Raw genomic sequence first — 17,449 nt, 5'->3', positions numbered from 1 at the left:
TGTGCTGAGGAGAGCTGATGGCGTAAGTAAAAAGTGGTGAGGAACGTGGAGAGTAGGAGGGTTATTATTGTTTGGAAGGGGTGTCACCTTCCATAAAAACGTCAGGTAACTCTCCTTCTGGAGTTCTTTCTCTTTGTACTGCTACAACCTGCTTGAGACTCACTAGACCTGTTTCTCACTAAAAACTTGTCTAATGAGGTTTGTTTCTGCCTGGGACCCTCCCCATGTCTCACCACACTATGTATGCCACTTCTCTCCCTAAAGTTTTCAAACCACCCCTACTAGTCTTAAAGGCATCACTTGTATCAGCACTCGTTCCAGGGGTGTTTTTCTGGAGGTCAGTATGCAACTGCTTTGCTTTCACACAAATGATGGTCTGAGAAATGCTGTCACCAGCTAACTGTTTTTCGTTTACCCAAATCAACGACAGTTTTTCTACCTCTTTCATTGTTTGTGATCTTTGTTTCGTAAGCACAGTCACTCCTTTTGCAACATCAGCTCCTTTGATGACTCTTTATTTTTCAGTATGGTGCAGACTGTAGACTTCACCATACCAAACTGTGTAGCAAGGTCAGACACGCGAACACCACTCTCATACTTTGCAATGAGATCTTTTTTCACCTCTATTGTGGTTCTAACAACTTATCTTTTTGGTTTGCTGCGTTCATTATCCTTCTTTGACCCCATGGTGGCTTATTTAATCAGAATATTTAGAAAAAAAAAACACGAAAAACGAGAACGTTCACAGCAGATTTTATCGGGGGTGTGGACTGAGTGACAGGTGCGGGTAAAATGTTTTGGACAAGCTTAGCGTGGGCCGAAAATGGTCGAAGGGTCGTTCGGGTCATCAGTCGGGTTATTTCGGGAGTTCGGGCCACGACAGCTTGGTTCGGAAACCGAGTTTATGTTCGACAACCGAGACATTTTTTCTCAAACAATATGCTCGAAAACCGATCGAAAACCGAATTGTTCAAGAAGGGAATCGTTCGACAACCGAGGTACTACTGTATTTGATTACAGTAACTATGACAGCACAGGAGCCCAAAATATACACTCTTGGATTGTTTTACCTGTGGCCACACATTATTCTTAAAATAAAATACTTAAACCGAAACCAAAACAAAACACGACAATTAGAGGTACAATCCTACCGAATTTCAAGTCAATCCGCAGGGAAATGAGGGATTGGTGGTTAACTGAGAAGTATTTGGAAAAAGAATAAACAATAGGAAAACAGTTCATCTCTTTGTGGAGACAATTAAATGAGAGTTGAAAAAAAAAAGGTTGTTTAATATTTATATTTGAGACCCCATTTAAACTTTTATAAAAAAGCCAAACTTAGGTGAGAGATCCAATCATCGTCATGACTAACAAACTTACAGTAATAAGAGAGTTTAGTACCTATATTTTTTTAACAAAGGCATAACTTTATTTGATGACAAACCTATAAAACAGTCGTTTATTCAGTGATGTTTATTGAAAAACTTAGAGAAAAATAAAAATGGGATTACATCAATGATATTGCCATACAATTAACGTTACGAAATCAAGAGGTTTACTGGTGTTTTAAAACCTTTATTTTTTTTTTATTTCACGCAAAGCTTCACGAGGGCTATCTGCGCTAGCCGTCCCTAATTTAGCAGTTTAAGACTAGAGGAAAGGCAGCTAGTCATCACCACCCACCGCCAACTCTTGGGCTTCTCTTTTACCAAGGAATAGTGGGATTGACCGTCACATTATAATGCCCCCACGGCTGAAAGAGCAAACATGTTTGGTGTGACGGAGACCCTTAATCTTAAGTGTTAATGCTGAAAATCTGTTAAAATGATTTGGACTTTCAAAGAGCTTTGTCAACAGAGTTAAAATATAATCCGCCACCCACAGTCTTCCTCTCTCACAAACAAGCTTATCTTCGGATGTTATCCTAGAGCCTTGAAGAGAGGGGATCTTTTTTTAATTTCTCGCAAGGTTTCGAACATAATACCACTAATATGCTGTGCTAGACAAAACTGAAAGCAAAGGACTAACCCACTAAATACCCTTTGTAAGTACATTTAACACTTTTGTACTACTACTATAAGTGTACAATATAAGACCGATATAATATATGGATACTTTATTTAATATTTAAAGTATATTTGGTAGTTCGCGATACAACACTTACACAATTGTCTTTCTTTTTTTGAGTGGCGGCGTAGAACACCAAAGTTCGATTGTAAGGTCCTGGATTCTAACTCTACCACACTTTATTTGTGCACACGAAACTTCCTTGTAAAAACTTAATGTAAACACAATATAATCAACAGATTAACCATAATGTTGCGAAATACACAGAACCTTCAGTTTCAGTAAGGCGTGGCAGTTCATAATTCAGTGTTGTCGATAGCCAATCCGTGCCAACAGGAACAATCTTGACAGAACACTGTGACTTACTGTCACTCTTATAACGCATTCACAGCTGAAAACTCGTATATGGTTCTGCAGCATATTGTCGGCTCGTTTAAGCCTTCCAATTCACACAGCCTAGCATTGTAGCCCCTCCATTACTCTTGTCGTGAAGTGATAAAGCCATTATTCAGTATACAAATTAAAACGATCAATTTATAGCTATTTGAACGTAAAAACTTAAAAGAAAACCTCGATCTCAGATCATTTATCAGGCACGTTATTCTCCGATATTATGTATATTACTACTCATTCCATTACAAAATGAATCGTCATTCATATATATATATATATATAACATTACATTTAATTCATTAAAGTAACTTAAAGTTGCCTGCAAGAGCTGTCGTATCAACTTCATGAGTCAACACTTACATTAACTAAAATAAGAACATGACAGTTTTTGTCACGGACCACTGGATGTCGGTTGGATAAGGCTGTCGATATTGTTTTGTGGAATGTCAGATGTAGTGCAATTTATTTTCGGTTCTAAGTCCGTATAACGGTATACAGTACATTTTGGTTCAGATTTGTTTGTTTTTTTGCTATTGTTTTTTCCTATACTCAGTGGAATTCCAGCTGTTGACTATAAAGACGCTGCTCCCTAGACAGGATTTAATCCAGGGGTTGTACAAAGGAAACTGTCTTGTGCAAACGCAAAACTTGAAGAACAGTATTTTCAATTTTGTAGATTTTTAACTAATTTTTCCAGCTTCACTCCTCACCCGTGGAAATGTTTGTATTCAACATTATCCTCAGGTAAGACCCTAAACGTACTTACAAAGTTCTAATCCATCTGGTGTTAACGCTTTAAAAAAAAACAAAAAACAACTACTCGAGGGCTATCTATCTGCGCTAGTTGTCCCTAATTTAGAAGTGATAGACAAGAAGAAGGCAACTAGTCAACATTCTTTACCGCCAACTACTGGACTACTACTAAATATGATAGGCACCCACGGCTGAAAGAGCGAGCATGTTCAATGGTGGGTTTCGAACCCAAGACCTTCAAATTGAAAGTCAAAGTCCTGATATATCATGGTTCCCGGAAAAAATAAACAGTGAAAACAACAAAAAAGTAATTCTAAATACAAATGCTTATTTGATAATATAAAGCTGTTATTATAAATCAAATAATACAGTATTCTGGGAACAGACAACGTTTAGGTTTTAATACAAATGTCACATAAAAGTAACACTACTTTCAGTTTTTCAACTAGAGAAAGTAAATAAGTAATTAAGTTTCGGAACATGTAATTCTTAAAAAGCTTATTTTAATTATTAATGTTTAATTGATGGCTTAAGCACGTGCAAGTAAATTCAACTTTAATACACGTATAATTGAAGTAAATACATCTGACCTACAAAAAACACTTGAATAAATCTATAATTTTCTTAGAAGTTTAGTCTCGTGTGTTTTGGACATTCTCTAAAGCTACGCAAGAGTTACATGAACTAGCTTTTTAAATTTGAACTAACAGGTTAAAGGGATGGCAGCTGCTCAACAGCAAACCGCTGCCTGCTTTGGGCTATTCTAATCGAATAATTTGTTTGTTTTTCGAATTTTATGCAAAGCTACGCTAGGGCTATCTGCGCTAGCCGTCCCTAGTTTAATAGTGTAAGCCTAAAGGGAAGGCAGCTAGTCATCACCACCCATCGCCCACTTTTAAGCTACTCTTTCATCAACGAATAGGAAAACTGACTGTAACATTATAACGTCTCTACGGCTGAAAGGGGTGAGCATGTTTGGTGTGACGGGGATTCGAACTCGCAACCCTCAAATTACGAGTCGAGTTCCTTATTCACCTGGCCATGCCAGGGCAGTTTAATCGAATAGTAGAAATAGGCAAGTTTTGCAACGCACACGCTACTCCAAAACGAAGAGTGTGACCTTTGTTTTTTGCGACGATAGGAGGAGCCCCACGAGCCCTCGGATCCACAGTCTGACACGCTAAATACTAAGCCACACCGGGACCAAGTTACAATTATGTTTCGGCTTTAAATACATTTTCTTAACTGCGCCTCCACACGTCTGATAAACGAAACCATTTTTGAACGGGGTATAAAAATAAAGGGAATTTCAATCTTGAAAATTAATGTGTTATAATAATTAACAGTTGCTATGCAAGTCAAACATGTTAAAGTAGGGTTGCTATAGCATCCGTCGGTTCCGACGCCTCCGGACGGAGATGCATTGAAGGAAGTAAAGACTAGATTGGTAAAAAATAAGATTGTTTTTTTTTACAAAATCGAAAACAACATGGAATAATTTAGGTTTATTCACTACTATGAAGCTTATGTTGTTTAGAAGTTTGGTCTGGTTATCTGGCATGGATGAGAGGAAACGAGATCTACATGGAAAAATTTGAGAGTAATTGGGTAAAAATGGTAATAAAGATCAGATGGCTTGGTCGTGTACGAATTTGACAGCAACCAATCATAGAATAGCTAAAGCTGTGTAGATGGATATACTATAGACATTTTTTAAGAACATAGACTGTGATGACGAGAAAACCCACTTGTAGTGAAATATATATGTAAAAACGGTTGGTATGGATAGAGAACATTCTACATAGAGGAGCGAACAACGTTTCGACCTTCTTCGGTCATCGTCAGATTCAAGTTTTGGAATTTCGCACAAAGCTACTTGAGGACTATCTGTGCTAGCCGTCCCTAATTTAGCAGTGTAAGACTAGAGGGAAAGTAGCTAGTCATCACCACTCACTGCCAACTGTTGGGCTACTCTTTTACCAACGAATAGTGGGATTGACCGCCACATTATAACGCCCCCACGGCTGGGAGGGCGAGCATGTTTGGCGCGACGCGGATGCGAACCCGCGACCCTCAGATTACGATTCGCACGCCTTAACGCGATTGGCCATGCCGGGCCTTCCCAATTAATAAGCGTTAATCACAATTACAGCCTCCGAGGTTTATAGTATACAAATTGTAAGAAACCAACAATATTGTGAAAACTGTCTCTTGGTGCGTCGATTTATAAACTTTAGGCGAGGTTCTCGAAAGTCCAGTCGGAAACAATTTTAACACTATAAATTACACGCATTTCTACATATATATTTAACTAAAACAAATAACGATACGCTATTTATATACATAATAGTAAATCCGTTACATGAGGGTCTTGTCGAATAAAGTAAACAGTGGAGGTATTACGTTCACTTGCGAATATTGGCTTTTCGAGTTTATAATATTTTAGTAATTAAACAGCCCACGTTGAGCTTACGTCATTCCTTATATCATATCTTTTTCAATTACATTTCGTTGGTTGTGAGAATTGGGTGATCTCATGGTAAAAGCTGCAGCGCATGTGTTGACCATTATTAAGACAGTAGATGACAGCATAGAAGGCAGCTGTTGAAACCACGCCACACTGTAGATTTTCCACCATGGAAGTTTGGTTTGTTTTAAATTTCGCACAAAGCCACACGAGGGCTATCTACGCTATTAACAAGTCAAATAAATCCAGGTTCCTAAATTGATCACAAAAGACGAATGGGTGTATTCTTAGGACTACTTATAGTTTGCATACACAAACCCAGGATTGTTTATTTCAGAACAAAGCCACATTTCAGCTATCTGCAGGGAGTCAAAGATGGAATTTATAGCGTTATAATTCCTTAAACTTACCTCTGCTCAGCCGGGAAAATTCGCACTTTCGATTTACATAAATTCAAACAGAACACTTGATTGTCGAGTTTATGAGTGGACAGCTCATGGAAGCAACACTGAATGTAATCGTATCTACTTCGCCGTCATTAGCGGTTACATACTGTTATTTTAGCACTTTCTCTTAACAACTAGCCTAAATTTGACGACGTGTCCTCAGAATCTACAGTTTCCCATAAAAATAATATCAATACCTGCCTAATTCTCTACAGTAGCGTTTTCCAAACTTTTGTCATTCACGCCCCCTACCTTAATAAATAAGTTTCTTGTGTAAACTTTTTTACGAGTAAAATAAACAAGTAAGTGACGAAATGTAACCCTCTGATAACATTAAAATTTTGTGTTAATTATTTATTATTTTCATTAATAAAAATATATTTAAATGCTTAATTAATTTTACAATATTGCACTGCTGACTCAACCCTAATCGCTAAATACCTCCCAGGTGATCATTTGTGCATCACTAGGAGGTTCACCCTACACTTTGAAAAAGGCTGCTTTACGGTGTAGTCTACAAACTAATGGTTTCTTTAATAACAATGTTTAGCTAGGACAGATGTGCTAACTTTATGTCCCCAATTTTAAAACACGTAGTTAAATTTATGTTATCCAGGGGAGTCACTAGATGGGGCCCACAGTATGATATTGATCATGCTTCTCTATTTTCATTTTCCAAGGCACCAACTGGGGATTCGGAACACTGTCAAATAGAATGTGGGCGCAGACTTTGTGTGCCAGCGTGTAACGACACCAAACTTATGGAAACTTTAACATTAAAAAAAAAAACACTTATGATAGTGATAAATATTTATATTTGGAATTGTGCGTAGTTGTACACAGAGGAACATTGTGTGCCTACAAAGAAATATTTTATTTGTTGTATTTTGAAAAAAAATAACGTATGTCTTTACTTATCGTGTTGAAAAGGCGAACCACTTATTGACGAAGTAATATTTTTTTGCCCCCATGCTACTTACAATTACGTACGCGCTTTTATTCAGCGTGCAAATAACAGGCTTTAAAGTGAGCGGATCTTACCCCCTCACTCTAAAACAGTATCATAGGTCACTTCCTATCAATAAGTTTTCCTATAGTCTTGACCATATCGATCATACGTAGGTGCAGAAGTATGGAAGACTGTCTCTCCCACCTTTTTTTTTTTTTAATATGAATAACCAGGTGACGTTAGTGACAATGCATTCTGGGACAGTTAGCTATGTCAGAGTTTAAATATCATTTACCTCAATATCAACAAAGATCACATTGTTGAACAATCTATTCATTTAAGTTAGTTGGGTTTACAACTTACAAATAAATCTGCAAACAATTTTCTTAGTAACGGTGGTTACTACACCTGGCTGTAATGTACTCATGTTGTACCCAAGATATTATGTTTTTCTTATAGCAAAGCCACACCACCGATGGGACTGTACCTAAGAATTCCACGAGGTTATTCTTACGATATCCACTTAAAAATTACTGCATTGTGTTAAAAAATAATAAAACACTGTTTCGTTTGTTGTTGTTTTTTTTACATTATCATATCCACCATCAGGCTTAATAAAATTGCTCATAAGAAACCTCTGGTACTAAATGAAACTTCGTCATCTTTTGAACAACTCTTACGATTCAACTTCCCTATGGTAAGGACTCTCCCATCTTCTGTACAAGCTTAATAATAGGGTTAAATACTATATATGCAAATTAAGCTGATATATTATACTACACATCTTTTAAATTCATTGCCACAAGTCACAGTGAAATAAAAAGAGTTACCTGGAAAGGAAAATAAGCCATTGTGAACAGTTTGTGCGCGCATATTAAACACCAGGGAAATTACATAATAGGTTGGTGATGGTGAATTTATAATGATTAGACAGATGTACCACACGACATAGCAATATCACCGATAGTTTGAATAACTATTTCAAAAGAAATTATTTATTTAAGTTGAATAAGTAAATTAAGTTTTTCTCACTATGCTGTGTTTAACCATTTATTATTTTCTATGCTGTTTGTTTATTTGTGTACTTTCTGTTAACGCTGTTTGTTTAGGAAACCTTTCTGCAAGTACAGGTAGTTTATTGCTATAAATAAAAGTATGTTACAGCATGCGCCTCGCGCTGCATTCGGTGTCACAACACGCGAATTCTTACTATGTCATTACAACAAAATATTCTGAAAATGCTTCACCGCGGTTGCGTGGTCTGGTTGGGCTCTTGCCCGGCCAATGCCTGAGCGAGAGAGGAAATGAATAAGCAGAAATAAAAACAAAAGTTGGTTGAAACAGGAGCGTTGTGAAATTTGAAGAGGAGGATAAACAAGCTAACTGACGATTTTGTATGCTGAATTTCACGCAAAGCTATTCAAGCCGTCCCTAATTTTAGAATGACAGGCTAGAGGAAAGACAGCTAGTCAACATCAACCACCGCCAACTCTTGGGCTACTCTTTTAAACAATATAAAATGGACCTCTCCACCATATTAAAACACTGATCGATGTTAGAATTCGAACCCTAGGCCCACAGACTGAGTCTTTAGTACGTTAGCCATGAAGCCATTTGAGTTTAATTTATGTTCCTTACGATATTAAATGTTCATTGACTCTTACGTGTAGTAACTCTTAATCTAACCGACTAGAAAAAAAAAAAAACATCTGAAAGAAATACTATATGAAATTATAGAGAAAAGTTTTAGAATATAACTTATCAAAATACATAAGAGAAAAATGAAAAAGGCATTTAAATGATCGTTTTATATGTTGGAAGCAATCATTGGAGAATTTATTAAAATGTATATTGAATTATCTACACTATTTTAAAGTTCACAGTGAGCATAATGGTTTGTTTAACTTATTTTTAATCTCACGAAGAGCCAAAAGAGAGTTATCTGAGCTACCTGGCCCTAATTTAGTAGTGATAGACTAAAGAGAAAGAAGCTAGTCAACATCACCCACCGCCAACTCTTGGGCTACTCTTAACTAATGTATAGTGGGATTGACCGTGACATTATAACGGTAACGGCTTAAAGGGCCATTCTAGTGCCTTAACCACCTGGTCCTGTCATGCACGTGACAAAAGTATGAAGTCACTCTGGTCCGAAGTATAGATAATGTTTTTAACTGATTAAAGTAATTATCGTACTTTTGATGACAACACTTGGAAAACTAATATAGAGCAAGTTGAAAAGTAGTTTCTTAGGGATTTAATGGTGAACTGCGATTTCGTGACATACACAAAAAGAAACTTTACAAAATGACATTACTATTCGCGTGACTCGTCCCGCATAAAAACACAATTTGTTGCGAAGAATTTATACAATTATGACGAGACCAAAGAAAGAAAGAGACTAAAAAGAGATCAAAAGAGCACTGTCCTACTGAAGCCAGGAACATTTCACAGTCAGAATTAGAGAAACCAAAAGAAACAGATATGGAAAGTGAACAAAGACTGAAACAGACAGTCCAAATAAAGATATTAAACATTAAACTTTTATTTAAGAAAACAGCATTGTGCAATAGATACTTGTGTACACAATTAAAAGGAGTGCAACTTTTAAATACTTGCACAATAAACAAGTTATTAAAAACAGGTACTAGCCCTAAAAAGACATGTTTTTATGCCCTCACCATCTTTAGATGAAAAAAAAAAAAACAAGATATGCACACTGTCCATCGCAGGTCAACGAATCACAGATTTTAGCGTTGTGAGCTTCGTGATTGAACTTGTACCATGTAGTATTGGCTGAACCATATCTGAGAAGTCTAGTTGCCTGCTAAAAGCTCGAAATTTATACATGTTCTCAGATGCATTCTCAACTATTTCGTAGAATTTTCAGAATCAAATGTTGACTTAAATAAATAATATATTTAGTTAGTTAGTTAGTTATTTTTCATCTTTTTATATTTACCTCCTTATTTTAACTTGGGAGAACAGTCACCTTCCCACAAATGTCTACAGGCAGTGAAGGGTGACATAGATGTGGGACGTTGTGGGCTTGAGCACCCCATCTCGCTCTCCTGATTTCTAATTTTCTTATGAAAAACCAGCGAATTGAAGGTTAAGGCTGACAGACGGTGTATCCCCACCGCAATGTAGGTCCTATTTCATCAGTCACCTCCAAAACCTAGGATACATTTTATAATCCCATGTTGTAGCTTGTACCTTAGGATCCTTTTTAAAAATATGCAGCGTATTTTGTTTCATGTTAATGTGTTTTGTTTATGGCTTACAAATGTATGGTTATAACATTTAGACAAAAAATGATAAATCGCAAATTCCGTACAACTTGCCACGTTACCAGAGGATGAAGCTGATAATCGGGAACACTCAACACTTTCAGGTTATGTTCTGATACAAATATGTACACACTAGCAGCAAAACTACTAATGAAGAAATGATCAACCCAGAAGAATGAAATGAGCAAGATGAGCGCTTTTACAAAACTAATCCAATTACAAGTTCTTTGGTAACAATCGACAACAGAAGAAAAGCATCAAACCGAACGCCTAAAATTAAACATGTTTGATAATCAGTACAAATTCGGAACTGCACCTCAGCCAGCGACTTTGTATGTTGTTGCTATTATTTTGAATTAAGCACAAAGCTACACAATGGGCTATCTGTGCTCTGCCCACCACGGGTATCGAAACCCGGTTTTTAGCGCTGCAAGTCCGCAGACATATCGCTGAGCCACTGGGGGCGACGTTGTATGTCTACATAAAATTGATGGCACCTTGACTGCTGCCAAGTACCAATCTCTCAAAAGCACTACTTATCTGGCGGAAAGTTTTGTTTCGGCAAGATAATGATCTTAAGCGTGACTAAACGATATTCTAACGGTAAAATGGAACACTCACAACCATGGCTTGTCCCGCATGTCGAGATATGAACCTTCTTAGAATTATACTGGGTTATGTAACACTGAGAAGTTTAAAAAGACCAGACAATTTACGTGAATTGGAAGTATAACTCGCGGAACAATATTTCGTAATAGTACATTGACAAAGAGTGACAGCACAAAGATACGGCTTAATGCTCTGTAACGCATTATACACCTTCTGTTATCACAATAATTATATAAATACACTCAGATACACACATGAATTTATTTCTTTAACTCGAGCCCCTAGTGTCTCATTCTGAAAGCTTTATGACATCAAAACCTGGTTTCGTTACCCGCTGCGAGCTCAACATATACAGTTTATTATGTAGTTTTGCGCTTAATAAATTAACCCAATTTTAGCTTAAAACAAATTGCTTCCACTAGTTTGGGTGACTGCCTTTCAGAATAAGTTTGTGGGCGTTTCCTAACGTCAACGTAAAAAAACTGTATTTGTATTCATTATAACAAATACCAGCAGCTTTAGTTTTCAACAGAACATAAAAAGTGACATGTTCATTTATTCTCTAAGGAAAGCCAGCTATTAAACAGCGTACGGCCCGGTGCTCGACTCGTAATTTGAGGATCGCGGGTTCGAATCGCACGAAATTTACTCCTCCTTTAAGTCGTGGGTACGTTATAATATTACGGTCAATCCCACTATTTGTTGTGAAAAGAAAAGCCCAAGAGTTGGCGGTGGGTGGTGATAACTAGCTACTTTCCCTCTAGTCTTACACTGCTAAATAAGAGATGGCTAATGTAGATAGTCCTGGTGTAGCTCTGCGCGAAATTCAAAAACAAACAAAAGAGTGGACACTTATACTAAAACTTTACAAAACCTATATTAGACCAGTAATAGACTATGCAGCTCCAGCATGGATAGCTGTAAGCGATAAAATAATAAAAGCCAAACTACAAACAATCCAACATACACTCCTCACAACAGCATACAGACTTACAAGAACTACATCATCTCAATTCATACACGAATATTCGAACACACCAACCATACCAGATAGACTCCTACATACTACAATAATGTACTTTAATAAGAATTGGATGAAAAACGAATTACTATGCGAACTAGATAGGTACCTCATACATGTTGAAATTAGTCCTAAACATCTCTCCCCGGTCAATATATATTTTAAACATTAAAATAAATAAATAAAAAATAATAAATATATAATAAAAATGTATGTGTTTATATATATATATACACATCATATAATGAATAAAAAATAAATAAAAAAGGGCCACCAACGAACTTGGCATCCAGCTGATAGGGCAAAATAATAACCATATATGTACCACAATACATGGACATTGCCCTGAACAGGATCGGAGTAATATTCAGTTCACTCTGACCTGAAAACGAAGTAACTATCACTATCAAATACTGCAAGACCACATAAGTACGAGGAAGAGGTCAAAGAGAACCTGACCCTCCAGGATACGAACATATAATACCCAAACACCGAGAGAGAGACGACTAACGGTCGAGTTTTGACACAATCTTTCACGCACTGGAAGGACATTGAGTTATTTCATATTAATTCACATTCTAAATTATGTGCGAGTATTCTAATTTGTTTTTTGTTTATCTCATTACTTTTGTTATCACAAAATGTCTTTCTTTACTGAAACATGTTTACAGAAAAGTTTTTAAACGAATATTAATAATTCGGTGAATCCAAAATAATCTTCTGACGTCACTTCCTGCGAAATTTCTTCAATCGGCATAATTTCCAGAACCGCTGCTTAAGAAACCCCATACACATCTTTACCTGACAGTATTAGAAGAAACTTAAGAATCCAATGCTGCCCGGTAAGATGTACTCGGGAAAGTTTCCGAGGTCCTTGCAAGAACATTTTGATCGTTCTGTGATAAAGACTGGAGAAAAGGTAAAAAAAAAAAAATTATGCATTCACCAAGATCAAAACATTTCACAAAATAACAAACATTAAGTAAAAGAAACAAACCACATAAAAAAGTAAAAGCGCAACATTGGGTAATAAAAACAGATGTTCCCTGGAGTCAAACTACAGCACAACGTCCCTAGTAGGTTTACACCCCTGAAAAAAACCGATAAGTGACACTACGTTGGATATTAACGTGTCGCTTTACAACCCTCGAGGGCCATTTTTTTTAAATTATTTTACGTTCGCTTTACAGATTCAAGGAAATACAAATTGAGGCCGGGGATAGAAATTTGGTTCGAGTGAGGAGTATCTATAATAAAGCCCCCCCAAAAAAAAAAAACATTGCTACTCCCATGACTCCATTCGGTTTATATTTAACATTTTGTTTTGTTTTTCTGCCAAAATAACGTCTGATTTATTAACAGTTTCAATGGAAAAATCCCCTTTACAAAAATACGTTTTTGAAACGTATTGTGCTTTTTCTTATTCTGTAGAGGCAAAAGAAATTCCAGGGTTTTACTCCAAACTCCAGATCTATGGCTTTGACAAAACAAAATGCAGCAGCAAGTGGGGCTACTCCTGAAAAAGCTACAAAGCGAAACGACGGGTTATTAAACCACATGTTCGTTGAACTTATCATGTGAAGTCATCAAGCTTCAACGCCCCTTTTACGCCCCTTAAAAAACCTACCAAGCGAAACATTGAGTAACTAAACCACATGTTCTTTGGATTTATCATATGGAGAGTCGTAAAGTTGCAGCGTAATGACCCTTATAGTTTTACATCTCAACATGAATGTTCCCAGAAAATTTTGGGTCTTTATTATTTCTTTAAACTTCCAGTTTGCAACATGTCAGTTCCTCTGAATACCACTGTTGAAATCTGTGACAAATTTCCTACAAAAATTGAAATAGTCTGGAAGAAAACTAATAACTGTTATTTAACAAACGTTTGCCATTAACATTCAAACTGAAGCACATTAACAGGATTCATAACACAAACCAGATTTCCAGGGTCGTATTTTGCCGTAATGGACGTTTGTGTTGCGTGTTGTTTTTGTTTCACTTTTAGGCAAATTATGATGATTTGTCCTTTGGGATGGCATTAAAAGGAAAGAGCCACCTGGGGTACAATCAGAACAGTTAAACTCGAACTGCAGTGACACTAAATGCGCACGAAATGTCTCGTGCTAAACACGAGATTTGAGATTGGCGTGTTTTTCCTTGGTCTCCATTATATGCAAAAATCACATGCACCATGATGCGCGTGTCACTCCACTGGAACAATTCGCAAAAGACAGATATGCTTTCATAAATATACTTTTTTCTTTAATTCTTGACAACAAAAGCTACGAGAAGCAGTTTATAATATAGTTGCTTTATAATTAGTGGTAAAGCTGCATAATTGGCTATCTGCGACACATCCTCCACTAGCGAGAAGGAGTTATAACCGTCACAAAAAGGTATAGTACGTTTAACCCATATTGTACTTTTAATTATAAAATGACTGATAATTTTAAATTATGAGTTTTGTTTTTTAATATTTAACCCACTACGGTGAATATATATTAGATATTAATAAACACATGGCACTCAGGATACTTAAGTCTTCAAAATTAATCGGCAAGTAGTGCTGAACCGTTTGTTTTCGAATTTTGCACAAAGCTACACGAAGGCTATCTGTACTAACCGTCCCTAATTTAGCAGTATTAGACTAGATGGAAGACAACTAGTCATCACCACCCACCTCCAACTCTTGGGCTAAATTTTTACCAACGAATAGAGGGATTGACCGTCACATTATAACGCCCCCACGGCTGAAAGGGTGAGCATGTTTGGTGTGACGGGGATTCGAACCCGCGATCCTCAGATTGCGAGTCCAGCCCCCCTTTAACCACCTGGCTAAGCCGGGGCCCATTGCCAGAACGTATGTGAATAGTTGAATGAGCTTCATACCCTTTATGTTTTGTGTTTTACTTTATCAAAATGAACTTGACTGCAACGAAACTCTTTCACAGAATGTGAAGTAACTGATTATTTAAACCACAAACGCTCTTGACATGCAAACTTGCTACAGTTAAAATAAGCTTGACGTACATCATACGCATTTGTATCAAAAGAGTGCATACGAAGTACCCATACTGTTTTATGGTCGTGTGTGTGTGTGTACCCACTGAAAATATCACAAATGTTTAACATTCGCGTTCAGAACCGAGATAGTAATATTTTGAAACTCGTCTAGAACTCGTATTAGGGTTTAACGTACGCTTTTAAAACCGAGTAATTATTGTTTACTAATCGCTCAGACTTACGTGTGTTGGTACAAGTTCATTGCTATTCAAACATTAGTTCAGCTGAGACTGACGTGTGTTAACCACCAGTCTCACAGTTATTAAAAACGTAATTCGAGTGAAAGTGAAATAATTAGTCAAAAATAAAGTAATATTATGTTATTAATGCTTACTTTCAATTCTAATTTGTAAATAACTAGTAAAGTTCACAAAAAACTTACATATCACAACACCATCTTAGTTTAGTTGACACAATTGTAGTTCGTGCATTTCGATAATATAAAAATTCTCAGCCACGACTGTGTCTGCTGTGTCCCAACCGGTCTGATGAGCCCTAGTATTTTTGTGCGAAAGGCCTCGTTGCCACTTGATACGACATATTAAGTGTGATTAGCATAGTCTCATTATTTCTCGATGTTTTTACTCTTTGTTAGGGGCTACCTAACTACTGAGACTTGGTACTTTAAAAACGAATGATATGCGACACAAGGAACTAAGAATTCGGGTCAAAGATACTCTCTCACATAACCGTCCCTTATTTGAAACTCTTGGTAAAAGGCAAAGCAACCGGTTAGGAACACAGATACTCTTAACCGATTTAAGATCTCCAAGTCGATGTCGGAAGATATCAAACTAAAAATAACATTTTTCTTAATATATTAGTGATTTCTTCAAAGTACAATTTTAAATATAACGTCGACTACCTACCACGTTCTGTTTGTTTGTTTGTTTGTTTGTTTTGGAATTTCGCACAAAGCTACTCGAGGACTATCTGTGCAGTGTAAGACTAGAGGGAAAGCAGCTAGTCATCACCACCCACCACCAACTCTTGGACTACCCTTTTACCAACGAATAGTGGGATTGACCGTCACTTTATACACCCCCACGGCTGGGAGGGCGAGCATGTTTAGCGCGACGCGGGCGCGAACCCGCGACCCTCGGATTACGAGTCGCACGCCTTTCGCGCTTGGCCATGCCAGGCCCGTTCCGTTTGTTGCCCGAGGCTTAACAACTAGGAATAACAGATGGAAAGTCTTACCAAAGTTGTTTATTTTAAACACACTCCTCAACGTTCATAATTAATTCGTAATAATTATTAGTATCCAATATTCACACTTCTTATAGTGGTGTTCCAAATTACTAAATGTTTCTACAATTTTACACAGTACGAAGGTTTTCTCAATATTTACGCCGCCTCCCGAGCTGAAAACAAAAGTTTGTCCTGTTCACTAATGCCGGCCGTCATTTATAGCATTTTACTTTCCGAAATTCATTTTGATGTACAGGATTAAAATGAACTGTCAACTCGAAAATAAAATAAATACAAATAATAACTAGTTCTCTACGTATTAGTATATTTTACACATGGTTAATTCGTTATGGATGACTTATCTGAAATAAGGTGTGCGTTTTTTGGTTTTTTTAAGACACTTATTTTAAATTCCTTCGATACCTGTCAGTCTTGTTATGCTCTTTAGGCTTAGCATACACACACGCTATGATTACACAAACAAGCTCCTATACAATTTATATAACGTTGGAATTACCAAGCACGATACAAAATTGTCATATTACATATAACATTTACCCCCCTAATATAGAAACTGGTGACAAAACTGCAGTTGCCAACGGATAGTGAGGTTGAACTTCTGAGAGTAATTCAACACATTTAAACAACTTTACAATCGTTTAAAACTACTGTGCCATAGCAACGGTGGCCAACCAAATTATCTGTCCTTTTTTGCACCCAGAGGAAATACAGTGTTAGTAGTTAATGCGTATGTTAATTGTTAATTTTGAGGCACATTACTATTTTTCAATGTTTACCAATTAAGTAATAAAAAACAAACATGAATGTAGATTTAAACCTATTAAATATAATAATAAAATAAATAAACTGAAGAACAAACAAAGAAATATCTCAAGAAAGAAATGACAACGTTATCACACCTTTAAAAAAAACAAACTTTGTCAAATATGTTTTTAATTAAAACAAATCACATGTCAGTGAAAACTCAAGGAAAACTTTAAATCTGACGTTCTAAATGCAAAATAATTAAATCCGTACCTTCAACAGGTCGACGAGCAACAACATTTCGAGCACAGCACACAATGAAACTCTCGCAGTAACAAAATTTGGACCAATATTTTCTATCCGTCTGGTGTACTTTGAGACCAACAACTAACCAAGTGAAAAGTTGTCATGCGTGGAGACACCTGAAAGCAA

The 17,449-nt window shown here is 36.7% G+C and overlaps 1 protein-coding gene across 4 annotated transcripts in view; it reads right to left on the bottom strand.

The window, feature by feature from the left end:
• The window catches only part of LOC143254261 (uncharacterized), a 57,813-nt gene that overhangs the window by 18,801 nt on the left and 21,563 nt on the right, over positions 1–17,449 (bottom strand). For 3 of the 4 annotated variants that reach the window (XM_076509127.1, XM_076509128.1, XM_076509130.1), the window contains exon 2: positions 17,291–17,439. The exons of the other annotated variant lie outside the window; for it this stretch is intronic. The gene's annotated coding sequence lies outside the window, so the exon portion shown is untranslated. The remainder of the gene's footprint in view (positions 1–17,290; positions 17,440–17,449) is intronic. 4 annotated transcript variants of the gene reach the window in all.

The sequence above is a fragment of the Tachypleus tridentatus genome, chromosome 6 (assembly GCF_004210375.1).
Source record: "Tachypleus tridentatus isolate NWPU-2018 chromosome 6, ASM421037v1, whole genome shotgun sequence".
Classification (NCBI taxonomy): domain Eukaryota; kingdom Metazoa; phylum Arthropoda; class Merostomata; order Xiphosura; family Limulidae; genus Tachypleus; species Tachypleus tridentatus.
This window is presented reverse-complemented; position numbering and strand designations above follow the sequence as displayed.